Source organism: Cryptotermes secundus, unplaced genomic scaffold (assembly GCF_002891405.2).
Source record: "Cryptotermes secundus unplaced genomic scaffold, Csec_1.0 scaffold286, whole genome shotgun sequence".
NCBI lineage: Eukaryota > Metazoa > Arthropoda > Insecta > Blattodea > Kalotermitidae > Cryptotermes > Cryptotermes secundus.
Genome location: NW_019736399.1, coordinates 1,500,083 through 1,528,034, shown reverse-complemented (window position 1 = coordinate 1,528,034; position 27,952 = coordinate 1,500,083). Strand labels below are relative to the sequence as shown.

General features: G+C 42.7%; 2 protein-coding genes across 6 annotated transcripts in view; one reads left to right on the top strand and one right to left on the bottom strand.

Moving 5' to 3' along the window:
• The window catches only part of LOC111869831 (spermine oxidase), a 534,307-nt gene that overhangs the window by 267,329 nt on the left and 239,026 nt on the right, over positions 1-27,952 (bottom strand). Inside the window, exons 1-2 of one of the 5 annotated variants that reach the window (XM_033753572.1) lie at positions 19,674-19,691; positions 8,674-8,733 (exon numbers count right to left, since the gene is read on the bottom strand). The exons of 3 other annotated variants lie outside the window; for them this stretch is intronic. The gene's annotated coding sequence lies outside the window, so the exon portion shown is untranslated. Of the gene's footprint in view, positions 1-8,673; positions 8,734-19,673; positions 19,692-27,952 lie in introns of those variants that run through there. One more of the 5 variants, XM_023861642.2, reaches the window with a different exon arrangement.
• LOC111869830 (early growth response protein 1) overlaps positions 1-27,952 on the top strand; it is a 336,968-nt gene that overhangs the window by 187,562 nt on the left and 121,454 nt on the right. The gene's annotated exons all lie outside the window — the stretch shown is intronic.

Here is a 27,952-nt window from a genome sequence, read left to right as displayed (position 1 = left end):
CACCGATTGCTCCACATTCATCGTCATCATCTATCATCTGAGGCTGATGCAATAGACCAGTCAGTTGCCGCAGCACCAAATGGACTCAGTCGAAACCCATGAGGGTAGAGGGGAAATGTGGTCTGTAAAACGCTACACAAGTGGTGCATAAACAAGGGAGGAGAAATGTATGAAGCGCATGACAGCGACGCGGAAGACGAAGAGCCAGCTTAATCTTTTCCTGATTTATAAGGTCACTTGGCAGCACTCGTCAGTTCCTGTCTGTAGCGCGTGACCCGACTGGAACAAGGTAACCCAACACTCCCCACCCTCTTCCGTAGCATTCTTAGGGTGTTTTCCCATCCAAACTTGACGAGAAAAGGAACGGACTACAATCGTTGGCCAATGCTTCGTTGTACATTGGATCGATTTGAACTTAAGGCTGAAAAGCCACTGACGCGACTAGTAGCGAGCGGCTAGCCGTTCTTTGTCGCGCGCGTCCGTTAGTTGTACATATTAGGCGTGCGACAGCTCTGCCGCCTGTGTGCCGCGTTCCAAAACTTAACCGCGCGCGGCTCATAAAAGCAATACAAATAACGGCCGCGAGCGACAACACTCGACAAACCGCGCGTGGCTTGTCGCATCAGTGGGTTTTCAGCGTAAGGGTCACTTTCCAAACGTTTTTCCATCTGGCCTCCGTGTGACTAAGTCCGTATGTCATCTGGAAAAGATATAACGGTAATGAACAACAGAAAGAATGTTGAATGACAATTCCTCTTACTGATATTGACAGATGTAAGGCCAAAGGTTAATAAAACAATATACATAAGACATTAGAAGCCTGGAGTTTGGGGAATTCTTTAATTGAATACGACGAATAGGCCGAATCTCTTACGCAAACAATTTCTTATCCAGTGGGTACCGTTAGTTTACTAATTAAGCTTGTCAATAACACGTGATCTGCTAATATGTTTCTCTGTGCTATAAATGTTTAGTGTTCATTTCTGTTACAAAAATTAAGCACTATATATCTATGGGCCGGTCACGGTAGCTGAGCGGTCTAAGGCATGTACTGTCTTCGCTCGCTTGGAAACCGGGATCGTGAGTTCGAATACCACTCAGGGCATTGATGTTTAGTTTGTGTGTGTGCGTTTCTCTGTGTTTGTGTACAGGTAGGGGCCTTGCGACGAGCTGATCACCCGACCAAGGAGTCCTACCGAATGTGTAAGATCTAGAAAAACCAAAGTGAATTAATTACATTTCTACTCTGAAATTACCATCAAGATCATACGAGAAAGTAAAATCCTCAAATAGAATATTCAATCTGTATAAACCTTAACCATCTCTCGTGTACACAGAACCGTCTTCATGTTTGAGACCCATAAGTTTGGACCGCCCAAACGAGTACAACATACCGCGGGTATAACCATGCAAGTTGGACATGCGCAGTGTTAACGATCTAGTCGGGAAGTGCTCGATTTCAATCCTGACCGTGATACCATTTATCTTGACTCACAAGTTATGTGGTTTTCTTCAGTATCTTCAAGGAAATGCTGGGATAGTGCCGCCATTAAGCCAAGACCGCTTCTTTTCAAATCGTTTCCAATTCACTGTTCATTGATTAACGTAATATTCGACGCTTTAATACGACACTGAAGGCGCCGTATAACCACAAAACGAGCACAAGATCTCTGCTTGTTAGATGCGACTCGCAGTTCACAAATTAACCTCCAGGTTGTGGAGGTAGGAGGCAAATGTTTCTAGGTCATAAACTTCCTATGATACAGGTAAATTTGTCCCTCTATTTAAGTGATCACCATGCCATAGACATACATGTGGACATGAAGGTATAGCTCCACGCATTCCTAACCTTAACAGGAGATGAAGAGGTGTAGTCAGCTGAACCTCTCGCCCTATTTGCTACTGGTACCGATCGGAGAGGAAGTTGGGTGGGGCCAAAAGCCAATCTGAACGGTGTACAGAAGAAAAGGCGTATTTCCCCTACTGGGAACCGAACCTGCTTCATGCTGCTTTCACATTTGGCTTATTATTCTACCCTGAAGATGGAGGTGATATATTCCTCCTAATTGTTGGGCTCTTCCGAACTACACGGCGTTACAAACCCATAAGATCATACTCTTCACACTTCCCTCTGTGAGAACATGAAATTGCATCTTCACTCCTCCGTAAGTCTTTACGCTGTACTGCTTAAGTACTTAATTCATTAAGTACAGGAAGAATCTTTTCTTTTTGCCTTTACGTTTCTTCACTAATTTCTACGTTACTTAATGACCTTTTTTTTTCTTGGCACTAGCGCCCCAGTGGGCCTAGGCCTACCTCCATGAACTTCTCCGTTCATTTCGGTTTTTCTAGATCTTAGACATACGGTAGGACTCCTTGGGCAGGTGATCAGTTCGTCGTCAGGCCTCTATCTGTACACAAACACAGAAAAACGCACACAAACATCCATGCCCTGAGTGGGATTCGAACCCACGATCCCGGCTTCCGAGCGAGCGAAGACAGTGCATGCCTTAGACCGCTCGGCTACCGTGACCGGCTTGACCAATATTTACATTCCGGTTTAAATGAGACTTGCAAAAAAGATTCCATAAATTCGCAAGTCACGTGGGGCTGACTACAAGGGAATACCCAAAGATATTTCCTTGTGAAAGTGCGTTCGGCCCTGAACGACGCTAATAGAGCGTTAATTAGACAGGTGACACACCTTGTACAGCAAGGAATTCGGGCCAGTTCCGCGCCCCTGTTTACGAGTTAACGCCACAACTTCCTCAATTCTGTATTCATTGCAATCCAGTCATCCTATCGGTACACACAGCACGTTTGTGTAATGACAACACTTCAGACTTGTATTCAGGAGGTGCTCGGTTTGAATCCCGACCCAGACAACGGTTATCCTGAGGCTTTCGTGGTTTTCCTCAGTTCCTGAAGGTGACTGCTGAAATAGTAAGTTACCTCACTTAGACCGTGATCGTTTCCTTCCAAATACTTTTCAATTCAATATTTCTAAATCATCCTATGATCTGCGGGGGGCACGCGGTAGAGTAGTTGCTTGAGGCACTGTGCTACAAGCCTGAAAGTCGCGGGTTCGAGTCCCGATGAGGTGGATAATTCCTAAACCTTCCAACCGCACTATAGCCCTGGGATCGACTCAGCCTCTAACAGAAATGAGTATCAGGAATCTTTCTGGGGCATAAATGGCTGCCGGCGTGTAAGGCTGACAACCTCACCGCCAGCTGTGAGCCGATTATCTGGAGTAAATGTGGGAGCCTCAACGTCTCACAACCCTATGGGCTCTCACGGCCTGTTACACGTGTAGCTTTACCTTTTACCTATGATCTGCGTATATACAACCTAGATGACAGCGCCATAAAGCAAGCCCACAGAAACTTACCAGCAGGGCCGCGCTCCGTTTCGCAGTTGTGCTCTGGTGGAAAATAAGAGTACGTCTATACTGCACGCTGCAACCAGCGCTTGCTTACGACGGACTTAACCACTGTAATACTATCTGAACGGAAGCAGACCAAACACCCTTACCTTCGATGATAACAAAGATGATTATGGCTGCCAACCATTCCCACTCCAACGATTATTATTATTATTATTATGCCGGACACGGTAGCCGAGCGGTCTGAGGCATGTACTGACTTCGCTCGCTTGGAAGCCGGGATCGTGGGTTCGAATCTCACACAAGGCATGAATGTTTGGCATGTGTATGTGTTTATTCTGTGTTTGTGCTGTCCTTTGTTAAGGTAGAAGCCTTGCGACGAGCTGATCACCCGTCCAAGGAGCCCTACCGTCTGTAAAATGACCAAAATGAAACCTCGACACTGTAAAGGTATAAGAGGAACGGATTAAGTAAGTTATTATTATTATTTGTTGAGAAAATTAAATGTTCGTGAGTCATCACTCTGATACTCTGTCCTTAATAAATGACTTTAGTGGCTTTATTTTTTTATTGCAAGTGAGGTGGGACTAAGTCTCTTGTACTGCGGCCACTTCTGGCCTATTGTACCAGCCCCACATCATAGGTGAGGGTGATTATGGAGCAGTTGGTAGAATGAAGATTGGCAGGGGAAACCGAAGTACTCGGTGAAAACCTGCCCGAGATCCACTTTGTCCACCACAAATCCCACTTGACCAGACCCGGGATCGAACCCGGGCCGCCGCGGTGGGAAGTCAGCGACTAACCGCTTGAGCTATGGCGCGGCCTTTAGTGGCATTAAGTGTTTCTCTTTCGTCCTTGAAACAGTTGGCCTTCGGTTCATACTCAGTATATACGTACCTTTATCATGATCACTTCTTCAGCTAGATGTGCTTCAACCGCAAATGTAGTTCGTAAATCTACAGATATCTTTAGAATCTAAGGCTTAAATATGTACAAACTTAACTGATCAATTTTCTTGGTTTTATTCGTTTGTTTGTTTTATCCTTGTGTTGCCTTATTGAGGCTGTTGTTCGTATTGTGCTGACTCTGTAACTGACCATTGGCTGTTGAGATGAGCAAGTAAACAAATAATAAATTCAATTCAATTATTATTATTTGTAGGGATGTTGACGCATTTGGAACAAAACTGTTCCTCTTAGCCATATTTTATGATTGTTTTAATTACTAAAATATTAATTGTACGCAGCATTAATTTATGTATACGTACGTATATTTTCACTGTTTCGTGGTTGGCATGACTGCACCAATTAAAGAGTTATTATCTAAATGACAGAGGTTACTTTGGTTTGTATTTTTTTTGTACGTATGTGTTTAGTTTGTTCTTTCATCGTGTTTACTTTATAATTGGCCTTTGGGATGTTGAATAAGAACATAAATAAATAACTGAACTGAATTATCGCCATAATTCTTATCACTATTAAGTTGTTACTTTACGTATACCAACTAGTTTATCACAAACTATTTTATCCATAATGTTCACCTCCCATAAAATCAGGCGCCCGGACCGATGTTTCTGCTGATAAAACTGTCTCCATATGTACTGATTCAGAACTAAATTCCACAAGATGTATTGGATGCTGGGACGCCATTCGGAGCTCTCAACAGAGAACAAGATCCTATTATATAAAACTATACTAAAACCGATATGGACCTATGGCATACCCTTATGGGGTACCGCTAGCAACTCCAACATCGAAATTCTTCAACGATTCCAAAATATGGTACTGCGTGTACTAGTTAACGCACCATGGTACGTACCAAACTTCGTCCTACACAAGGACCTGGGAATTCCAACAGNGAAGAAGTCAGGAGGCTTCACAGATTTAAACCGTCAGAACTGTTAACCAGATTTGCTATCTAATTTTGTAAAACAATTAACTAGTTGACTATAATTAGTTAAATTACATATAGAACGAGTTCATTGGAACACGTTCTTCATGTTAAATTACTTTTATACTCATCATAACTAGTACTTATTATCCAAAATAGCTGGATAGATTGTATAATAAATTGGAGAAATAACAAAAAATGTACTGATAAATTAACACCAATCGTATTTAATCAACTGATCTACGAGGTTTAAAGTTCGGACATTTTGCTTCATTTGTATGGTTTAGTACTTACTGTCCTGTTATTTCTAACATTTTTTCCGTTTTTAGAACCCGGTTTATCTCTACACACGAATTTAAGCTGCTTTAATTTATTTCATCCGACCATTCTATGACTTACAAACAAAATAAAAAAAAAATTCGTGGTTTCAGTCTGCAAGCGAACTATACCGACAAAGCGACCGCCGCTTGTCGGCGAAGTTAGTGCCAACTTTAGCGGATAGAGAATGTCGCGTGGTCAGCGCAACGACTCTCCACGGCCATTAATCTCCGTTTTCTAGACCGGAGCCGCTATTTGCTTGAAATATCTCAATTATCCTCACGAGGCTGAGTGGACCCCGTTCTAGCCCCACTACTTATCAGAAAATCTGGTAGCGCCGGGAATCCAACCCGGATATCTGGATCTATAGTCAGGAACTTTGACCACTAGACCACAGAGGCGGTTATGACTTACAAATGAGAAAATAATTGTTAGGGTACTCTCCGAAATATTAATATTAACTTTTAGAAATTAAGAAGACTTAAATACTGTACTATAATATAAATTAATTTGAACAAATTCCTCAGATCAGTTCGCCTGAGAACACTGGTAGACCGTGTTTTGCAAACACTGATGATAAGATCCTTTACGGAGCCCGAGTACATAAGTGTGATGCATCTGGAAATACTCAGCTCGAAGAATTCCTTAACTAGCTTCCTGTGACATCTCTCTCTAGTCACCATTTATATTCACAGTATTTTTATGTTTACCCTACTGACAGGTTCGAGCCTTGTCCTCCTTCACTGGAGAATATTCTAAATTCTTACTAACATAAACGGCTGGACTTCTGGGTGGAAAATGAATGCAAAATTTCTACCATTAATTCAGCGTTTATTTTTCTTGCTACAGCCAGTTTCGAACCTGGGTCTTCTCTATTGTGAAGGTTCTCGGATACTTTATAGAAACTTAAGTTTAAATAAAATTATTGATTATTTAACGTTATCCAGCCCTGATTTGCTATTTATTTCAGGCTTTTACCTGAGAACGGAGACAGAGACCAGTTTCCGAAAAGTCGTTTTTAAATAAAAGACAGAATGGTGGATAATATTCAAAAAATTATATTAATATATCATCGTCCAGAATTTCAGATCTTCAAAGTTGAAATTCTTAGACGAAATACTAAGATGTCGCTGGCCTTCTGCCATCAGTTCAGCACCTTCAATGAAAAAGAAAAGTAACCATTATCATAATTCGAACTACTGACCCTCCAAGAAGAGCCGAGGCCTAAGATGCAACAGATATACAGTAGGCCTCAAATAAAACGAGTGTAGTTCATTTTCGAAGACCAAGGCGTAGATGGGTGGACAACATTAAAATGGATCTTGGAGAGATAGGATGAGGTGGTATGGATTGAATTGATCTGGCTGAGGATAGGGACCAGTGGAGGGCTCTTGTGAACACGGCAATGAACCTTCGGGTTCCATAAAATGCTTGGAAATTGTTGAGCAGCTGCAAATTTTGCTTCTCCTCAAGAAGGGCTCAGCTCCCTAAGTAAGTAATTAGTTCATTTTTTCTTTAAAGTCCATGCAGAAAAGGATCTGTACCGAAAATGCAAAGTGTGGTGACCCCGCATTCCGGCCGCGGGTTTCGGCCACATATGCCTAATCCGCCCTTTGCTTGTCACTTGTTAATGTGGTTGTGTTCTTTGTTTACTTGGCAATGTGGGACATACGAGGTTTAGCATAGAATGGGTCTGTTCTAGCTCCAGGTGCGGCAAACCATACGTTACTGTTCAGAGCATTTACATGCGGAATGCTATCTGTACCAGCTTGGAATTCAGTTTGTCTTCTGAGATCACACGTGTCGATATAGCTCTTTCCCGCAAGGTGAGGCTTCTTGTGGCTTAACTACTTCGGCTAATTTCATGATTCAGAACAACACCACGCAGCAAAGAGTCCTCGACGTAAAAAATGTGATGCTACCCATGCAAACAGGCTACCGAGGCCCATAGAGTTGTGAGACGCCAAGGCTCCCACATTATCTAGACAATCACAGATGGCGCTGAGGTTATCAACCTTACGCGCCAGCCGCCCTTTAAGGTTCATGGTACTCATTTCTGTTAGAGGTTGAGTTAACCCCAGGGACATATTGCGGTTGGAAGGATTACGTCAACAGAAAAATTCAGTGACCTCACAGGAAACGGAACCAGCGACCTTCAGGCTTCAGTTGTTATAAGCTCAGTTATTAAAGAAGGAATTAAAGAGTTTTTGGCCTCTGTCAATCGTCCGGCATTCTAAAGAACACAACGTTTCGTAAACTGGGTCTGTTTCCGTCGTCAGTTGAGAGGGGAGGACACATCTACTCTGTTAGGTCCGTTAGAAAGAGCTGTTGTCCTCCAGGGACTGAGATAAGGTAAAGCTGTCCCTATAACAAGCCATGGAGGCCAACAGGGTTGTTAGACGTCGAGGATCCCATATTATCTAGACAATCGGCTCAGATGGCGGTGAGATTGCCAGCCTTACACGCCTGCCGCCTTTTACCCCTAGGAAGATTTCTGGTACTCATTTCTGTTAGAGGCTGAGTAGACCCCAAGGTCATAGTAGGACTGGAAGGATTAGGTCAATTGAAAAAATACACTTCATCGGGACTAGAAACCGTGACCTTCCCGCTTGTAGCATAGTGCCTCAACCAACTACGCTACCGCGTGTCCCCCAGTGACTGAGGATCCAGTGAAATTTAACGTTTTCCTCGTTCTGAAAGGCCGTTTCACACCTGGCTACAATCTAGCGTTGGGATTTACCCGTGTGTGACAGCAACGGATTATTATTTTAGAAGTGGGCTTTAGTACTTGTTAAATCGGAAGTTCATACTTTCGTCCGATCCAGCAGGCCACGAGTATGAATCGCTCACAGAAGAAACAGAACTACATTAGAGTCCGGCGTGAGAAATCAGAACCGAAACGTCTGAACTGTTATGATAGACGACGTCGGAAACAAAACCCCACAAGACAAGATACGTACTATATTAGTAATGCTGGACGGGCTATACAACCAATGAAACTAAGTTCCAGGACAGTACAGAACCCAGACATCTGACAATAGCGACACTTATGACAATGGAGTTCTAATTAATGTCCTTACCTTGCTGGAGGATTGCCCAGAAATTAAGTCGGTGTGGTTAAGCGACCCCGTTCACCGTGCCTGAAAACAATCAGATTTCTGTCAAGTTCCTCTTATTAACTATGCAAAGAGGTTAGCATAGCCTGTTTCGTATGCTACAGTGTGTCAAACAAAGCATGATACAACATAAGACATACTACATTTGAAATATTCGTAGCAATAGGATGGCCACAAAACATGCTCGGAACTCCAAAATGTTATATTTTCGTGACCATAATATGAATGTGGAGGAATAAAAAATGGTAGCAAAGAATATTGTCACGTATTGTGTGTGTCTATAGACGGGGTTTGGATTGGTGAATAGATTTACTGACCACTTACAGGTCGAAACTACAAATAACTATAACACTATCGCCATTTATACACTTTACAGTTCACTACAGCAAGCAGTCTAGTGTTCTCAGTCTGTTACTACACGTTTCCTGGTAACGGCTCCAGCAATGGCGATTTATCTGCCTCTGGCTCAAGTCCTCTCTTCACAGATTCCCGTACAAAAATAAAAACTCATTAAGTCCAAGTCACATTGCAACTGACGGTCAATCAGTAAGTCTAGGTGTCGAGCCCCATCTGGGGCTCATGACCAGATATTACTGTTTGATAGTAACGGTCTTGTTTTTGTGGGGCGCCGTCTCTGACGAGAGGACGGATCTGTCTTTTGTATATGTTGTTGGTCCTTGCCAATGCTGTCTTTCTCGGGTCCGAGTCCCTCGGTACTCGAGACAATATTTTACTGTCTCAGATTTGAGACTTCTCTTTTCCTCGTCTCCTACGACTCGCAGGGTCACGGTGGAGGTACTCGGCCCAGCCTCCACACGGGTGAACTCGCTAAGCTCCGAACCTCCCGGTTATAACATCTCGGCACGGACTACATAGAACAGTTCTATTGTTGCGTACGTGTATGTTGCAGGTGTTACCTAGCAACGGTTGCTGTTTACAGAGTCACTGCTTGGTAACGGTAAATACGACACAATATTATCATCTGGAATAGGATGCCGTATACGCCGGTATAAGTTCACTGACGTTTCGAAGGAACATATTATCTCCATCTTTAGGGTCGAACAATAAGTCAAGCAGGTAATCAGCTAAGAACCATACTTATTTAAGAAGAAAACCTATTTAATGTGTCCCTGAACACGTGACGATACCTTCAATTTACTCTAATTTACTCTGGGGGTACATAAGAAGTGCGCTTTTGAGCCGTGTGACAGGCAAGCAGTACATAAAATCTTGTACTGGAGCGGGACTTCCTCTGTGGTCTAGTGGTCAGAGTTCCTGACTACAGATCCAGAGGTCCGGGCTCGATTCCCGGCGCTACCAGATTTTTTTTTAGAAGCAGTGGGTCTGGAACGGGGTCCACTCAGCCTCATGAGGATAATTGAGGAGCTATTTCAAGGAAATAGGGGCTCCGGTCTAGAATACCGAGATTAACGGCCGTGGGGATTCGTTACGCTGACCACGCGACACGCTCTATCCGCTAAAGTTGGCACTAACTTCGTCGACAAGCGGCGGTCAGTCGGTATAGTTCGCTTGCGGACTAAAACAACGGAGTTTATTTTTGTTTTGTTTCTCTATTGGAGCGGATATATTACAAACGAACGCAGAAGCAATATATTATAACTGAAATTTTAACGGGGTTAAAAAAAATTAACTGTCGTTTTCTGTATTGTGGCGTCTTCTTGTTTATTACTGACGTCAGGAAGAACCTCCTGTCTCCACTATCACTGATAAAACTGACTCCCTCAAGATGAGGGTAGCAGATTTCCCCGAAACGTCGATAACTTCCTACAAGATTAATGGAAGCATAACCCAGAAGACAACATTGTAAACTAGTCAAAATCAATAATGTATAATCTTCTAAAATCCTGTAATTCATCACACAAAGTACGACTTAATGTTAAAATTTGTAAAACGTCAACTTCATCTACCACGCTTTGCGTTTTCTTCTGAATAATATCACCAGCTTCGAGTCACGAACCGCAGGTTGGCGACTCCTGTATTGAAATATCGACCTGGAATATTTATTTACAAGTGAGTCTGGTTTAAAAATTTCCCATGCGAACGTGACACTGTTTGCGTGCACGGGTTTCTGTGTCTAAAACGTGAGGCCAGCGGCCATCTTGCTGTACCTCGCGTGTTGAGACAATTCGAGACCTCTGTGGAGGGGGCTGACTCAACCCGCGACTTGTGCTAATTTTCAGGAGCGCATCCACACTGCTTTAGAGCCCACCCCGATTGAAGTGAGTAGTAAGAAAATTATTTGACTGTAAGAAAAATCTAGAAGGAAATTGGAAGGGTCCTTCAGTCATTGCCAAGTCAAGGTAACGTTGTCTCTGAGCTTAATTAATTAAGCACCATGCCGAGGAGAAGTATAGAGGAGTGGTAGGATAGCTCCGCCATTCTTTACCTCAGCTCTAGGTTGAGGTGAGTGGCCAGCTTCACGAACAAATTGCTTTACAACCGGTACCCATCGGAGAGTTGAGCTTGGCGAGCCCCACAGCCGGTCTGGACGTTGTGGAGTAGAGAAAAATCTCTTTGCCCTGCCGGGAATCGAACCCCGAGCGTCCACTCATAACTCCATCGCTATATCGACTTAGCTATCCCGGCTCACAAATCACTGTTACGAGACTGAACAGAATTTATTAGAATCACAAAACAAGGCTTAACTGTTTGCGCAGAAGCGAGTGGGCAGCAACAACACAGTTAAGTATTTACATCTCAGACTTCTAGGGCTGCAACGTCCTATATTTAGGTGGACATGTACCAAGGTCTCGGAAGAAGGACGGCGGGGACCTACCTGCCAAATTACGTGACGTTTCATCCCAGAAGAAAGCCGGGATCTGAACAAAGAAATCGCCTTTAGCGACTCTCGATTCTTGTAATGTGAAAACTGTCACACATAAAATTACGAGGAAGAGTCGGCAAACAGGTCACAAATGGAAATAAAACAAATGTAATAGGTTTCGTATATGTATCAATTGGTAGCTGCACAGTCCAGCTTCACGACATTCGGGATAGCATACGCGCATGCGCACGTTCAGAGGCTGGTTGCAGTAGTCAAAATGGCGACCGTGCTTCAGGAGTTCACTACCGAAGAGCAGTGTTCTGTTGTGTATCTCTCTTTTGTGGGCAAACACCCTCAGTGCAAAGGATATCAATGAAAGAAATGTTTCCTGTTTATGGTGGAAAGTGTTTGTCGCGTAAAGCGGTTCGCAACTGGATCGACAGGTTGAAACGGAGGTGTGGAAGTGGCTGAGACAACAATCAAAAGAGTTGTACGCTGCGGGTTTCGACGAACTGGCAAAGCGATGGGACAAGTGTATCAGTGTTCGTGGAGGATATGTCGAGAAATATTTTTTTTTTCTTTTTTTCCCCCCAGGTTCCAATATCACATGATTCTGCATTTCAGCATCCCCGTTGCAAGTGTTCAACTTAACGTCCATTATGTATCGTCCGTCAATATTGCAACACTTTTTACTCACTGCTTAATTTTAATTTTAATTTGACATTATTCACTTTGACACTACATGTTTCGGCCCCAAAGACATCTGAAGATGGCCGTTTGGGGCCGAAACATGTAGTGTCAAAGTGTACAATGTTAAACTAAAATTAAAATTAAGTAGTGAATAAAAATGTGTTGCAATATTGACGGACGATAAATAACGGACGTTAAGTCCAATATCACATGATTTTCGTTTTATATCCATTTGTGACATATTTACTGACTCTCCCTCGTAAAATTCTGGACATGTCGTCTCGAGCTGTATCACTTCTAACTTCTGTTCGGGAAGTGCACGGTTCGAATCTCGGCTGGAACACCCAGTATCCTGCCTGGTAGAGAGTTTCTCGGTTTTCCTTGCTCTGCCTATGGAAATACCAGAAAGGTGCCTTAAATTAGGCAATGTCTCCTTCATTGCACATCCTTCCCAATTCGTTATTCACTAATATCCAATCATTAGACTTCAATTTTTTTTAAAATATCTGTGGTTGGATGAGACTAAGTCTCTTGGTAAGTCGGCCACTACTGGGCATACTGTCCCAGCCCCAGATGACAGATGAGAGTAGAGTATTTTATGGGATGAGAGCTGGAAGGGGAAACCGAAGTATGCTGAAAGAGCCTGTCCTAGTGACACTTCGTCGAAATCTCACGTAAACTGAAATGTAACTGAACACGGGACATCGACATTAAAAAACTACAAAATCAATAAAATAAAAATGTAAGTTTTGAGGTTTTCACGGCGATGACTATGAAGAAAGTCGTCTTCTGGGTTTAGGCGCCGTGTATTCTTCGTTTTGGCCGACGTTTCGGAGGAACGTATCGACTCCATCTTCAGAGCAGTTGAATGGCTTGGAATGCAGAGAGCTATTGCCATTCAACTGCTCTGAAGATGGAGGCGATACGTTCCTCCGAAACGTCGGCCAAAACGAAGAATACACGGCGCCTAAACCCAGAAGACGACTTTCTTCAAAATAAAAATGGTTTAACTTACGAGTATTAGAATAAAGAAAGTGAATTTCGGAATGTGATACATCCTTATTCTTCTAACTTCTCCCGTTACTCTCTTCAGTCTGGACACAGTTCTCTCTCTTTCATGGCATTTTACAGCTCCTTCCTTGTAGGCTGATTGAAACGTGTGCGTCCATGTGTCATAGGTTACGCTTTCCCTTCTCATAGCAAGAAAGGACAAAGCTCCAAAGGCCGTCCAAACCACACGATTCTCAAAATGTCGCCATAAAATCAAACCCGACAAGAAACAGCTACGACGTTTCGAAATATTCCACCTCATGATAGAATCTTCTTGAAGACGTGCTACAGCATGAAAGCATCCTATTAAGTAACTGCTATTCCTTGAGAGGGCTCTATTAAGGAGCTTCTATAACACGAAAGCGTCCCGTTGAAACCTGCTAAAATTAAAGCGTCCTATCAAACATCTATAACACGAAAGCGTCCTGCTAAATACCCGATATAACACGAAAGCGTCCTGTTAAGGAGCTGCTGTAAAATGGAAGCATCCTGTTAAGGAGCTGCTATAACATGGAAGCATCCTGTTAAGGAGCTGCTGTAAAATGGAAGCATCCTGTTAAGGAGCTGCTATAACATGGAAGCATCCTGTTAAGGAGCTGCTATAACATGGAAGCGTCCTGTTAAAAAGTAGCTACGCCATGACAGCGTCATATTAAAGGGCGTGCTAAACGAGGTACTCTGCAGCATAGCACGAAACTATGAAATTATATTTCATCGCCTTTTTTCTTACAGGAAAATAATCCTAATGAATGTAGGAAGCTAGAACAAGTATCCAGAATGGCCTTTGACTTCGGCACATACGAGTAGCAGGGGTTCTGTGTGTGTGAATAGACCCCTTATCTATCATCCGTAAAACAACTTCAATAGAACCGCTAGACGAGATAAATGGCTATTTTTCAAACGTTTTATGCAAGTGTAACCTTTTCAAGCACAGTGGTTACTATATGTACCACCTACTTGAACAGTAAAATCTACGCATTCAGCCCACACAGTGTGTAGGTCTATTTATACGAGATTCTCAGAATAAACACGGAACTTCTCAACATTTGAAATTCTCGTGGAGCTGACAAAGAAAAGTACTTGTCTTCTACGACGTGACATTGTACAGTATTGGTAGATCGTTACGCCGCGCCATAGCTCAAGCGGTTAGTCGCTGGCTTCCCACCGCGGCAGCCCGGGTTCGATCCCGGGTCTGCTCAAGTGGAATTTGTCGTGGACAAAGTGGCGCTGGTGCAGGTTTTCTCCGAGTGCTTCGGTTTCCCCTGCCAATCTTCATTCCACCAATTGCTCCACAATCACCCTCACCTATCATCTGGGGCTGGTACAATAGTCCAGAAGTGGCCGCAGTACAAGGGACTTAGTCCCACCCCACTAGCAATAAAATAAATGGTAGATCGTTACCGACATTTTGGAGGAACGTGTTGCCTTGAAGATAGCAGGCTCCTCCGAAATGTCGGTAACGCCTATACGGCGCCACAAATGTAGGATTTGAGGTTATCACAGCGGTGGTTTATGAAGAGTTCTTATCTTCTGGGATATAACAGTGAACAGAGCTCTACTTGCTACCTGCTTCATGCTGGTTTCTTGCTTGACATATTCTTCTACCCCGAAAATGGAGGCGACATTCTCCTCCGAAACGTCAGTTGACTTTCAACGGACTACATACAGAACTTCATAACCGCTTGGTGTTTGTAATGTAGACACAGAGCCTTTTCTGTTAGGTAGGGATTGAAATTCTATATATTATTTAGACGAACTGCAAGATTCAAACGGTTGCATTTTCATATGAGGCCTGACAATGGAACTTGTGAACTCTCTGGCACTACGGATAAGGCGCATCGCAGGAAGTCCAAGTGTTTCGATGCTTGGAATCCAGTCCATACCTTATGGGGAAACACAACACGGGACGGCTCAACCTGCAGACAATAGAGACGCACAGAAATATGAGAAAGAGTTTCCAGAGGACGTTGTCCCATGCGACATTACTTAGAGACAAGAAAGTGTGTATGTATGGCGCTGGGCGCGGAGCCGGGGAGTCCACGAGGTGATCAGCATCCAGACACCATATCTAGATGAAATGGCTCTTGAAACGAAATTAAACGAAACTTAAGCATGCATTCTATTTCCTGATCACTCAGACTGTAATTAAGGAACACGTATATCCATAATATGAATTACTGACCAATTCAGATTTTTTCCTCCCTTTGGCACTATAGCCCCCGTGGGCCTAGGCCTACTTTCATGAACTTCTCCGTTCACTTCGGTTTTTATAGATCTTACACATTCGGTAGGACTCCTTGGGCGGGTGATCAGCTCGTCGCAAAGCCTCTACCTGTACACAAACACAGAAAAACGCACACACACACAAACTAAACATCCATGCCCTTAGTGGGATTCGAACCCACGATCCCAGTTTCCAAGCGAGCGAAGACAGTACATGCCTTACACCGCTCAGCTACCGTGACCGGCGAATTCAGTTTTAAGAAATCATAATATGATAGTCTTCTCGGTGTTAATGATGTCGTCAATAGAAGCAACGGGACGACCAACCCACCGCTTTTCCTTTTTAGCATATTTATTTCGAAATGAACAATGACAGGGGGACACATACAGACACAAACTGATGGGAAGGATTTATGAAATACGCCGTCGAGATTGGCGAAAGTTCCATGATTTACACACCAAATTTCATAAACATTCAGAAGTTTATGGGGTGTGATACGCAGACACAGCATGGAGATAGCATAAACATATTTTAACTTTTTTTTAACATAAGGACACTATACCTATGCTAAAAATATAGGAGGCTTATGAAATCACACTGCTGTTTGTGCGTCGCCTTAATGACTGAAAGTCGGAATAGTGAAGCCAGAAGACAGGACCGTTGCTAGGCTCTCGTCAGAGAGATTGCTAGATAAAGATTATAATCCCAAATGTTCAGTTGGAGAAAAAAAAATACTGGTCGTGAGTGTCAAGGGGCTTGGCGGTCATAAAGTAACTCTTAAGTCTAACTCTGAGTGTTAATTTGTCACGCTTATAACATATCGGCACGAACCACACAGAAAACACCGTTACTCGCTGTTGTAGTTCAACTGTTGCTTGTTAAGATAATGAATGATTAATTGGAAAGGTCATCGAAGAGAGGAGTCCTTGTCTGATCAAGGCAATATCCGGCCTTTGCCGGGAATGACAGAAGAAAATCATAAAAACTCAAGTCAGGGCGCCCGAACCGAGCACTTCCTGAATGGGAATGAAGAGCCAGTACTTTCTGACACAGAAGAGTTCGTAGCTAAACAAACACAACACTCACTGACTCAGCACTCAGTCGAAATGTAATTAAAATTGATCTTAGACGAAAGCTGCAAAGGCTTGTTTATAAACAAGATCACGTGAAGACTGACAGAAGGGAGCATCAAAGCGAATTCCTGTGTTACAGCATTGGCGCTCGGAGGCAAATTACGACAGGCTAGTGTTAACTGCCGGGCACCACTCGGAGCGGGTCCAGCCGAATATTTTAAAAACACCTCAAAATAATTTGTCTTAACTGTTTATAAACTGACAAAAGAAATACGCCAGACTTCCGGGTTATTTAACATTAAATATGCTGATGATAATTGGTAAATTTGATGGATGATTTTGATGACGTGAACAACTTTATACGCGTATAGATTCAAGGTTTGAGATCAACCGTCATATAATCTTGTACTTAAAAATCAGCTTCTTATTCATAATTACATACTACATGTTTGGCTTCCTATCCAGTGGATACCGGGAGAGATTTCTCAGGGGTAAAGTGTCCGAGGCGTCAATCTGATCACTCCTTCCCAATCTTGTGCCTAGGTCAAGAATGATGGAGCTATTATCTCCACTCCCCCATATGGCTCGTTGGAACATTGCTTAATTAAGCACAGTGACAAATTTATCTTCATATGTTTCGGCCCTGAAATGGCCACCATCAAGTGCAATAAGAACAGTAAAGTGCCCACAATGTAAAAAAAGGATTATAAAAAGTGTAAAACGTAAAAAGCAATAAGTTAACTCGGATCGGACTTAATTTTCGTATGATGATAACCACGGTTTTACAGTCGAAGCATATAGTATGTGACTATGAATAAAGAACAAAGTATTTTTTTTAAATATGCGTTTGTGTGTCGGTTTATCTCAAACCCTTCATGATCAAATACAAACATGAGGCAATCATACAAAAAATCTTTATATGAATTTACATTTTTGCTCAAAAAAATGCCTCGGAAATAGAACCAGGCCTAATGAAATATTATTTTTATAAGACTTAGGCTGTTGAGTATAACTGACTTTAAGAATTGGAGTCCTTTTGTTAAACTTCAAATAACCGATCAGTTAGGTAAGAAATACGCCGTATTTCACTGAAACCGAATGTTCATTGCCAAGTCTGAGGGCTTGTGTAACATTTCTTAAAAAAAAAACTTTTCTCTTTCTCACAAACGCTGTATGTATGAGAAAGTGCTGTGAACATGAAAACGAACAGATTGGGCTTTTATTCTTGAGATGCTGGATCCGCGTCCAAGCCAGGATGTCTGCTATCTTCACTGAGGTTTTTCGTGTTCCTCCTCAGTCCCTCCAGACAAATTCTGGGATATTACCTAGATCAGGCCACCAAAATCCTTTACAGTTGATCGGTCATCACTCCATCGGGAGCTGGCCCCGCGAAAAGGGAAGGAATGTTCCTGCACTAGCATTTTGCATAATTATCAAAGTCACATCCGTCAGTAACTATAACGTAAAGAAATGCAGCTGTCCTTGTGCTTAATTCATTAAACATTCTGTGACGAATGTTGAGAGCACACGGTTGCGTACTTGGTTGAGGCACTATGCTACAGCTGGAAGGTCGCGAGTTCCATTCCCGATGAGGTCATTGGATTTTTCAATTGACCTAATCCTTCCAGCCGCACTATGGCCCTGGGGTAGACTCAGCCTCTAACAGAAATGAATTCCAGGAATCTCTCTTAGGAGGTAAAGGGCGGCCAGCGCTTAAGGCTGACCTCAACGCCATCTGTGAGTCAACTCTCTAGAAAATGTGGGAGCCTCGACGTCTCACAACCCTATGATCCTCCACGGCCTGTTACAGTAATAGCTTTACCTTTATTTTTACCTTCACCTATGTCATGAATACATATGGGGGGAGTGCAGGTATAGCTCCTCCAGTCTTAATCAGGCACTAGATGGAGATGAGCAGTCAGCGTCACGCCCCTGCCGCTTTACCCTCGGGGAAACAGCCTCCTGCACCCATCGGATAGAGGAGGTCGGTGGAGAGGGAAATCTTGCTCTTCCCGGTAATCAAACTCCGATCGTCCAACCCGTAGCCAGTCGCTATACCGACTGAGCTATCAAGACTCCCTCAGTAATTATAACGCAAAGAAAATCTGATTTAGTTTATTTGCGAGCTAAAGAGCATTTATGTGTAACAGAACTGAAAATGATAATTAAAAATTCTAAAACAAATATTAGAATTGCTTTTAAAATATGTCTATATTTAATTTACATTTAGATTCGTGATTTTTAAGTCTCCAGAGTTAAGAAGTGAAACGTTACAAGTTCCTGTATCCCATTTCCGGTAACAAGAAGACAGTACTTAACAAACTGAAACAAGCGGTAAAACTTGATGTATTCGGGAGGTGCCCCATTCGAATATCGGCTGGCACACCGAGTAATCAAAATTATATTTTTCGCGGGTTTTCTAAATAGGATGGTAGATGCTAGCAAGCGCCGAGATAGTACATTAAATTAGAGCATAATCGCTTCCTTACACATCCTTTCTAATTCACTATTATGCTATCATTCAACGCTGTAGAGCATATTTTTTATTATTATTCTTAGTGGGGTGAGACTGAGCCCACTTGGTACTGCGGCCACTACTGGCCTGTCGTACCATCCCCAGATGATAGGTGAGGGTGATTGTGGAGCAGTTGGTGGAATGAAGATTGGCAGGGGAAACCAAAGTACTTGGAGAGAACCTGCCCCAGCGCCACTTTGTCCACCACAAATCCCACTTGACCAGACCCGGGATCGAACCCGGGGCGCAGTGGTGGAAAGTCGACGACTAACCGCCTGAGCTATGGCGAGGTCTAGGGTCTGGTTACTGACAGCGTCGACACGGGTCTGGTCAAGTGGGATTTGTGGTGGACAAAGTGGCGCTGGGGCAGGTTTTCTCCGAGTACTTCGGTTTCCCCTGCCAATCTTCATTCCAACAGTTGCTTCACAATCACCCTCACCTATCATCTGAGGCTGGTACAATAGGCCAGAAGTGGCCACAGTAAAAGGGACTTGGTCCCACCCACTAGCAATACAATACAATCCTGACAGCGTCATTAAGTAAACTATAAATCCATAAGACAGTTATTTCAACCAAACTTGCCCCTTTTGTTCATGCATTAAACCTGAACACCATACACAGCCTTACCTGCCCTGCACAAGCAACTTCAATGTCACATGACTGATACAGAAGTAAGAACATGATCCAAGTCTGTGTTTCAGTTTCTGTTACACTCGCCTCTCTTCGTACACCATGGTCTATAAAGCAAGCAGTGTTACACACTCGAAAGCGCGTGAAATTCCACAATTTCCCACACTTGTGCTTAACTTTTTCCACCACTAATAACACTGTTATTAGAAACATACCGTACCTCGGTCACTATCGATGTTGCGCACAATCACCATGTTTTCTCCGCGATCTTCATTTGTCTAACCGTAATCGAATGATTTCGGCGGGTAGATCGACAATTATCGGTACAGCAACACACAGAGCCATGAGGGGGCAGGAGGGGGTACCGAACAATCTCTGAAGGCTCTTCCCACAGTGCAGTGTTTCGCAAATAGTGTTCCGCGGAACCCATGGGGTTCCGTNAAAATAAAATTTCAAAAAAAAAAAAAAAAAAAAAATTCATTATAAAGAACGATAAATTGCAAGTAAGTGGTACATCATTTCTTATATTCATTTATCGTATACATAAAATATGAACTTTGTTTCTATACATATGCAATTACATAATAGTTGATTCATACGCCCTTGTTTACCATGTACTTATTTTTAACCTTACTTATTTGTTTCGTGTATAACAATTTTATTGTGGGTTCCGTAAAACTTTTCGACTGCCAAAGGGTTCGGTGGCCAAACTAAATTAGGCAACATTGCTGCAGACTCTGCGCCAAAGAAACTGTCACGTCTTTCTTCGTAAACTGCGCCAACATTGGAGCACAGTCACGGACATGCTCAAAACTGAATTTCTGCCAGGGAGAATAACCAAACGGGAGCAGAAACATAGAAGTGCTATAGTCTATAACTGAAATCATTAAGAGTAAAGATCTGATAAATATTCATGATTTTTCGTTTGACGTATTTTGTAGCTCAGTGTTTTGAGACTCAAATTTGGGGCATTTCACTTCGTGGCCAAAACATAAAAAGGATTTGATGTTCATTTATTGCAGATCATTGAAAGGCTGATTGGAATTTTTAGTTTTTGGTCTTATCTACTGTTATGTATTTTACTGTAATGAGTATTAACACAATAATTATTGTAAGCTTTGAGGCTTTCACGGCGGTGACTATGAAGAAAGCAGTCTTCTGGGATTTGGCACCGTGTATATGTGGTATTAACCGACGTTTCGGAGGAACGTATCGCCTCCATCTTCAGGGTAGAAGGTCTGCTTTTACAGGTTCTCACAGTCTCTTCGCTTGCGGATCTCTTATTTTTCCTTCTACCCTGAAGATGGATGCGATACGTTCCTCCGAAACGTCGGTTAACACCACATATACACGGTGCCAAATCCCAGAAGACTTTCTTCACAATAATTATTAATGTATGATCATGGAAAGAAGATTTTTTTCTCTACAACAGAGAGAGCTCTATCCAAACATTATTTTTTGTAGCTTTTTCCTTATTTGTTATCGTTCCAAGAAACATTAAACGGTTTCATGACAAACTTTGCCGTCTAAGTTAGAGAATAAACCCGTTATAACAAAAATAAAAAGAATAGGCGTACCAAACAACCGCAACAAAATAAATGTAAACATACTAGCCAATAAGCGGCCTCCGTAGTCTAGGGGTAATGTTCCCACCTCACGACTCAAGATACGCGGGTTCAAACCCCGCGGAGGTCGTGGAATTTTTAAGGGCACGTAAAAGATCCTCATGTCTGTAAGAGACCTCCGAGCAAAATTAGGCAAAAAGTTTCCCCCCCCCCCAACTAGTTTCCAATGCCTCTGGTAGATGGGGGAAGTATCGGGTACCGAGGGCCGACCTCGTTGGCTGAACGGGGCTGATAGCACGCACCAGTACCGGTAGGGTATGGCGACTGGGGGACGTACAATAGACTATTAGTCGCGGTGCATGGGGAAACCCACCCCCTCTAATAATAATAATAATAATAATAATAATAATAATAAATACTCGCCAATACAAACATTATGTTTCTGGACATTATTCACCGTCCTGTTTTTATATAAGACCACAACGTTTCGGAGACTGGATTCTGTCTCTGTCCTCAGGTAAAACCTACTCAGCCGGGTCCAATCAATAGAGCCAGTCCCTGTCTCCGAACATATGTACCAGCACAAGATAAGGGTATACAACCAAGCACAGTATAAATCATCTGCGAGAGCTAAGACAAAACATTAACATATTTTTAAAAATCCACCCGTATGAGACCTTGCACCAGAGAAGTATCAAGACAGAAATCATCACTGGTGAAACGAAATTCTCCGTATGGTACCAACACAAAAACACCAAATTTGCCGCTCAATCTACTCTGTACAAAATTGTTATTTTTTTTATTGAGACAGTAATATATGGTCTCGAATACCAAGGGTCTCGAACCCGAGGAAGACTGCGCTGGCAAGAACCAGCAGGATATACAAAATACAGACCCGTCCTCTCGTCAGAGAGGGCGCCCCCCCCCAAAAAAGACCGTAACTGTCAAACAGTAATAAAGATCTGGTCGCAAGCCCCGGATGGGTGCTTTATGCCAAGACAGACTGGCCGACTGACCGTCGGTCGTAAAATGAGACTCAGACTCAGATATTCCAGAGTTGGATAGACCCGTGTGGAAGCGTGAAGCAGAGTTCAAAGGAGGTGAAAGCTTTAGTCAGTTGAAGTCTAGCATTCGCCGAGTTAGTTGGATCGAGTGAACGGAATCGCAGAAGCAGTAAAAGTGGTGATAATTTTACTTGAGAGTATGTTCAATAAATATTCGCTGAATCCGAGACCTACGTGGAAGTTATTCGTCGCGTTACCTAAGACACACGTGATAACTGGTTCCTCGGAAGTAGGTTACCAGAGAAACGCAACAACATTACGTACTAACACGCGACAATATTTTGTGGCCTTCCTCGTATGCATGTTGGGCAAATTTTGATTTTTCAAGCAGACCCCGTGTCATGTTATATTTGTCTCATTGCACTTTGAACAAATACAAATTACATCTGACTCTCTTCTATGTGAAGAACCTTACTTTTTAGAAATTCGATAAAGTTCAATTTGAATTTCAGGTAAAATAAGGTTCATATTGGACCGATAGGAGCCAAAATTAAAGTCATCCAATAGCTTTCAATATGGATCCCAACTGCCAAATTTTATCGAAATCCGCCAAGTAATTCCGGAGGTAACAGACGGAAGGATGGAGGAAGCACCTTAGCAGCACTTCCAAAGTTATCACTTAAAACTTGAGTAATGTCCGTTGAAAATGCAATGGAAAATCTTCTCGTCTGTCTCATAAACTATGTTGTTCCTAACTAAATTTAAACTTATTTTACAATGGTGTGACACAAGGTCTAGAGATATTTCTAGGACTTCGTTCACCGCGCCAATTCTTTGATTTCCTTACATAAGAAATACAATTTGTCGGCATTATATTCTACTTCTGTGTTCAGGTGGAGAAAGCACGAGAGCAGCTCTACTTCGAGGCCCAACAGAGCAAAATTTTTTTCATAACCTTCCACATGAAGACGGGAGTAAACCCATTTCTGTATCGTTATGGATCTTATACAAAAAAATTAGGACGATAGACAAGGTCTCAGAAAATGGTTTAACATTGCATTATTGTTTATAGACTGAGCATAGCTTTAATATTAAACTTTATGCGAATTTTCCTGTAGTGACTGAAGAAAACAACTAAAACCTTCACACGTGAAGGGGGTCACAGGGCACAGATTTTAGCCCGGGACCCTTCATACCCCGGCCTGAGTTTCGTTTACCCGTAGAGGGTAAACCTTGACGAGACAGACTACATGTGTACATACATACATACATACATACATACATTGTACAGTATATCCCAAATAGATATTCAACTCGTAAATCTTACAGGAAGAATGTCTGACCTCGCCACCCTTAACAGAATTTTCAATCTGACCCCTCGTAAATATTAATTGAAAAGTACTGGTGAAGACTACACCCTGATAAAGAAATTAGACACGCCTAGACGGTGGCCATCTTGCTTTCTGTTTCGCGTGAACAAAGAGATGGCATAACAGTTGCTGTCAAAGAGTCTGTAGCCGGAGCTACTTCTAATTTATGTTGGGATGTCCCAGGCGTGAGTTACGATATGGTCAGTGCGAGTTCAACTTGAGACCACGCCTCAACAGCTCTTCTTCCACCCACACTGCCCCCCTCACCAGCCCGACTCTTATAAACGGTTTCTTGGTGACTAAAACATCCATAAGGACACGAGACATGCAGGTGTGTTCAGAAGATGAGTGGAATATGTATCAAATAAACTAGGCTGAGAGCATTGAAAGCGTACTCCTACCTAGCACATTTACTTTAAAAATGCGTTTATACGAGTAGTAGCTTTGATATTGTGGCATATAGACCCGTTACTAGGCAAAGACCGCGAAACAAAAGGGACAACAGCCGTTGCTATGCAACCGCGCGGTAAACACACCTCTACAGCATTAGAGTTACTGTTGGAAACGATGTTATTCATCACGTTGCTAGGCAGCTGAAACAGCTGAATTACAGTAATGGAAACGGAAGTGTTTCCTATGTGGTCCGTGCCGAGGAGATATCTACAAGACAATTGGGGTGACCCAGTTAGTTGTCAGTTGACAGAGAGTTAGTTGAAAATTCGGCTGTAGAGAAAAGACTTCATGTGTGCTGTAGTTATAGTGAGACTGTTATAATTACTGTGTTAAAATCCGTTGCCATGATACGACTAATGAAGACTGAGAGGACTCAGCGTGTATAGTGATTTGTAAAGTGTGGAGATTAGCGATGTCGCTGTACTTACTTGGAGTTCCGAATGGTGTGTATATGTAGTCAATAAATCCATTCACCAATCCATACCCCGTCTATAGCACACCCGCAAATCGTGACAATATTAACTGATCATGTATTTCTATGATTGAAGAAATAAACCCACAATTTCAAAGCTAAATACACTACACAGAGTGAGGACAATCAGAAAACACTTTCGCTTATACTTTGCGTTAGATAGTCCCTACAAAAAAATACATTTGAAACAAAAGTTAAAGATGTCTATGAATTCTGTATTTTACGTAATGTAATAACCTTTCCTACGCTGAACAATTTCTTTGAGAAGTGATGAAGTTTAACTTCAGGTTCTTGTAAAGCGGTAATTACATTAGATCGATTCGAATTAAAATTCAGTTCACTCCCCCCACCCAGTAATAAATTCCATTATTATCTGTTCGATAGCTTTGAAAATGCAATGCAGAGACCTACAGATGGTCGGACAGCCTCGTCCTCCTTCAGTTAATGCATCTCATTCAAACAAGTCAGTGACATACGAGTAGAATCATTTAACAGAAAATCTCTATACTGAGGCCGCGGAATGAAGTCCATGTATCGACCCTTCTACATTTTCCTCTAGCTGTTATGCTTCTTCCATCTTCTTCTTCTTTCCTTTAATCCTGTTTTCCTCCATTCATTTAGACTACCTGTTCACATGACTGTTGATGGTGGAAACCACGTGATAATCTTGGCTATAGACCTCTTGAGGCCTGCGAAAAGAAGTCGTCAGGATGGCGTGAATGAGTTTACCCGGCTTCCCACTCTCTGTCTACTGTTGCCTTCCCCTCCAACTCTCTATTAGCCGGGGATGTTACACTGAGACCATCGTCCCATGGACCATACCACTCCACATCTCCCTCAAGCTGTCACCATCCCCACACGAATTTTGGCAGTGATAATCGCGTGATGGTCTGCGTCAAAGACAAATGCATTGAGCTTACTACAGGGGTCTGGAGGGGGATGCTACAGAAGGCAGAGAGCAGGAAGTATCTAGAGAAGTCATCCCCACGAACGATGGGCCCTCTTCCGGTGGTCTCAGTATAGTTGAAGATACATGCATATGTTTAACCAGTTTAACGTTTATACAAGAGCCATAAAATTGCAGGGTCAATGTGCCATACATTGAAAGCTGCGATTGGCCGACACTTTCATTGTTTCATACACAATAGCGGTTTCTCGTAACTTTTATCACGACGTCATCATGTTTAATGACATAAGAAATTGAACTCCTGTCGATAAATTTCTTCGGTAATATCCCGTATTATAATTTGACTTTGATTATATTTTCATAGGAGCCAGGATTGCAACTGGCTACGGGCTGGATGGCAGATGGGTTGGAGTTCAAGTCCCGGTTGGAGCAAAATTATTCCTCTTTCAGCGTCGTTCAGACCGGTTTTGAAGCACACTCAGCCTCCTATCCAATGAGTACTGGGGGATCTTTCTCCGCGGATAAAGCGACCTGGGCGTGAAGCTGAAAATTCACCTCCAACTACTGCCGAGGTTAAGAATACGAGGATCTATACATACACTCCCCCATACGTAGCACTACGCCATGAGGACGTATGGCGGAATGGATGTATAGACCAATGTTTTCTCGACCTTGGCACTAGTTGTAGGTGAGCGGTCAGCTTCACAACCCGACCACATTAACCCCGGGGAAACTCTCCGGTATGTGGGCCCCAGAACCGGTCTCGACAACGCGGAGAAGAGAAAAATCTCGCACCTGCATAACAAAATTTTAATTTGGGGGGGCTCTTTAACGCGAATATATAACCTAACTCTATACAGCATAATCCTTGAGCTGCTAATGATGGATCAGTAGGCAAAGAAAATCTCTGCAAGTTATGGAACTCGAAGGCCCATTGCCGTGTTCACAATAGCCCACAAACGAACCCGTCCTGAGAGCGGTTTACCATTCGTTGAAAAGCATTGTTCTGCCGCACGAGGTTTAACCGCGACACGAAATCAGACTAACAGTGTCCTCGAAGGGGCAGCCTCTATCATTTCAACGGCTCCTAGCCTTCTCCCATTGAGGCAGCAACACCTGAGGCACCAACGAAGGCTCTCAGGTAGCCGAAGTTCGTTCTCTTAATGCTGAAGCAGAGGTTTTACCATTCCAGATATTAATTTACCCTGAATCAGTGTTCACAAGAGACCGCCACTGGTCCCTATTCTCAGCCAGATCAATCCAGTCCATACCTCATAATTCTATCTCTCTAAGATCCATTTTAATGTTATTCACCCACCTACGTCTTGGTATTCCTAGAGGTCTCTTTCCTTCTGGCTTTCCCACAAATATCATATCTGCACTCCTCGCCATTCGTGTTACGTTCCCTGCCCATCTCATCCTCCTTGACTTGATCATTCTAATTATACTTGGAGAAGAGTACAAGTTATGAAGCTTCTCATTATGGTAAAGAGTGAACTGGAAATGATATTGATCGAAGCAATCTTTACACTTCAGAGCAGTGGTTCCAAATTTTGGGAACCTACCCTATAAAAAGCATTCCTCAGGACAACGGTTTGCACAACCCACTAAGGCAGATAATAACAATAAAACAAGATACCGCAGTAGTAACTGCTTCACTCTTAGTACACTCATCATGCGAAGGGTGGGCTTGACGAAGTGATATCAGTTACCCAGTGTGTGGTCCAAAGTCACTTCAATCGTAAATAAGCGAAAACCGCGCTCGGGAGGGTCCCATGTCCAGCGACCCCCTAGGTAACCCCACAGCCCCCGATGGGGCGGCATAGCCCTCTTTTGAAATTACTGATCTAAATAATATTTAAAATTCAGTTCCCACAGAACAGAAAGCATACTGCGAGGCCAGTCAGTTCATGTTATTCAGGGAAAACCCCGCTGCTTACTCTGAGGGTCAGCAGAAGGAACACCATTCTGCGAAAAAGTTACAGAGATTTTTATATCGTGTGGTTATACTCACGTGTCGCAATTATAATTCAACAATGTTCACTGTCTCTATAAGCCATTTAGAGCTTAAAAACTATAGTATATCAGTACAATAAAAAGGCGGTCGGCTGCCCCAAATTAATTTCCGAACTGTTTTAAATACGATTCTTCATCCATGATATGTATACAGTGGCCGTCTTGTAGTGCACTCAATTTCACCTGTTACTTCACGACATGTTTCGGCAACATAGTGAGATCATCAGGTGCCCTAATTACGCTAATCTATTGCACTGCTTGCCATTATATGTCTTTATAAAATTATTTAAAAAGTGCGTATTCGTCAACTATAATAAATTTACGATTCTTCCGTTATAATTTCTGTTTTGTTGATTTATTGGTATCGGAGATAAACAAAATACTCAATAACGTATTCCTCCCATATTATATGAAATTTGATTTTGATACAATAGTCTGGTAAGTGGTCCTCGGTGTTTCGAAGAAATATTCTGAGTCTTTTTAGGTAGA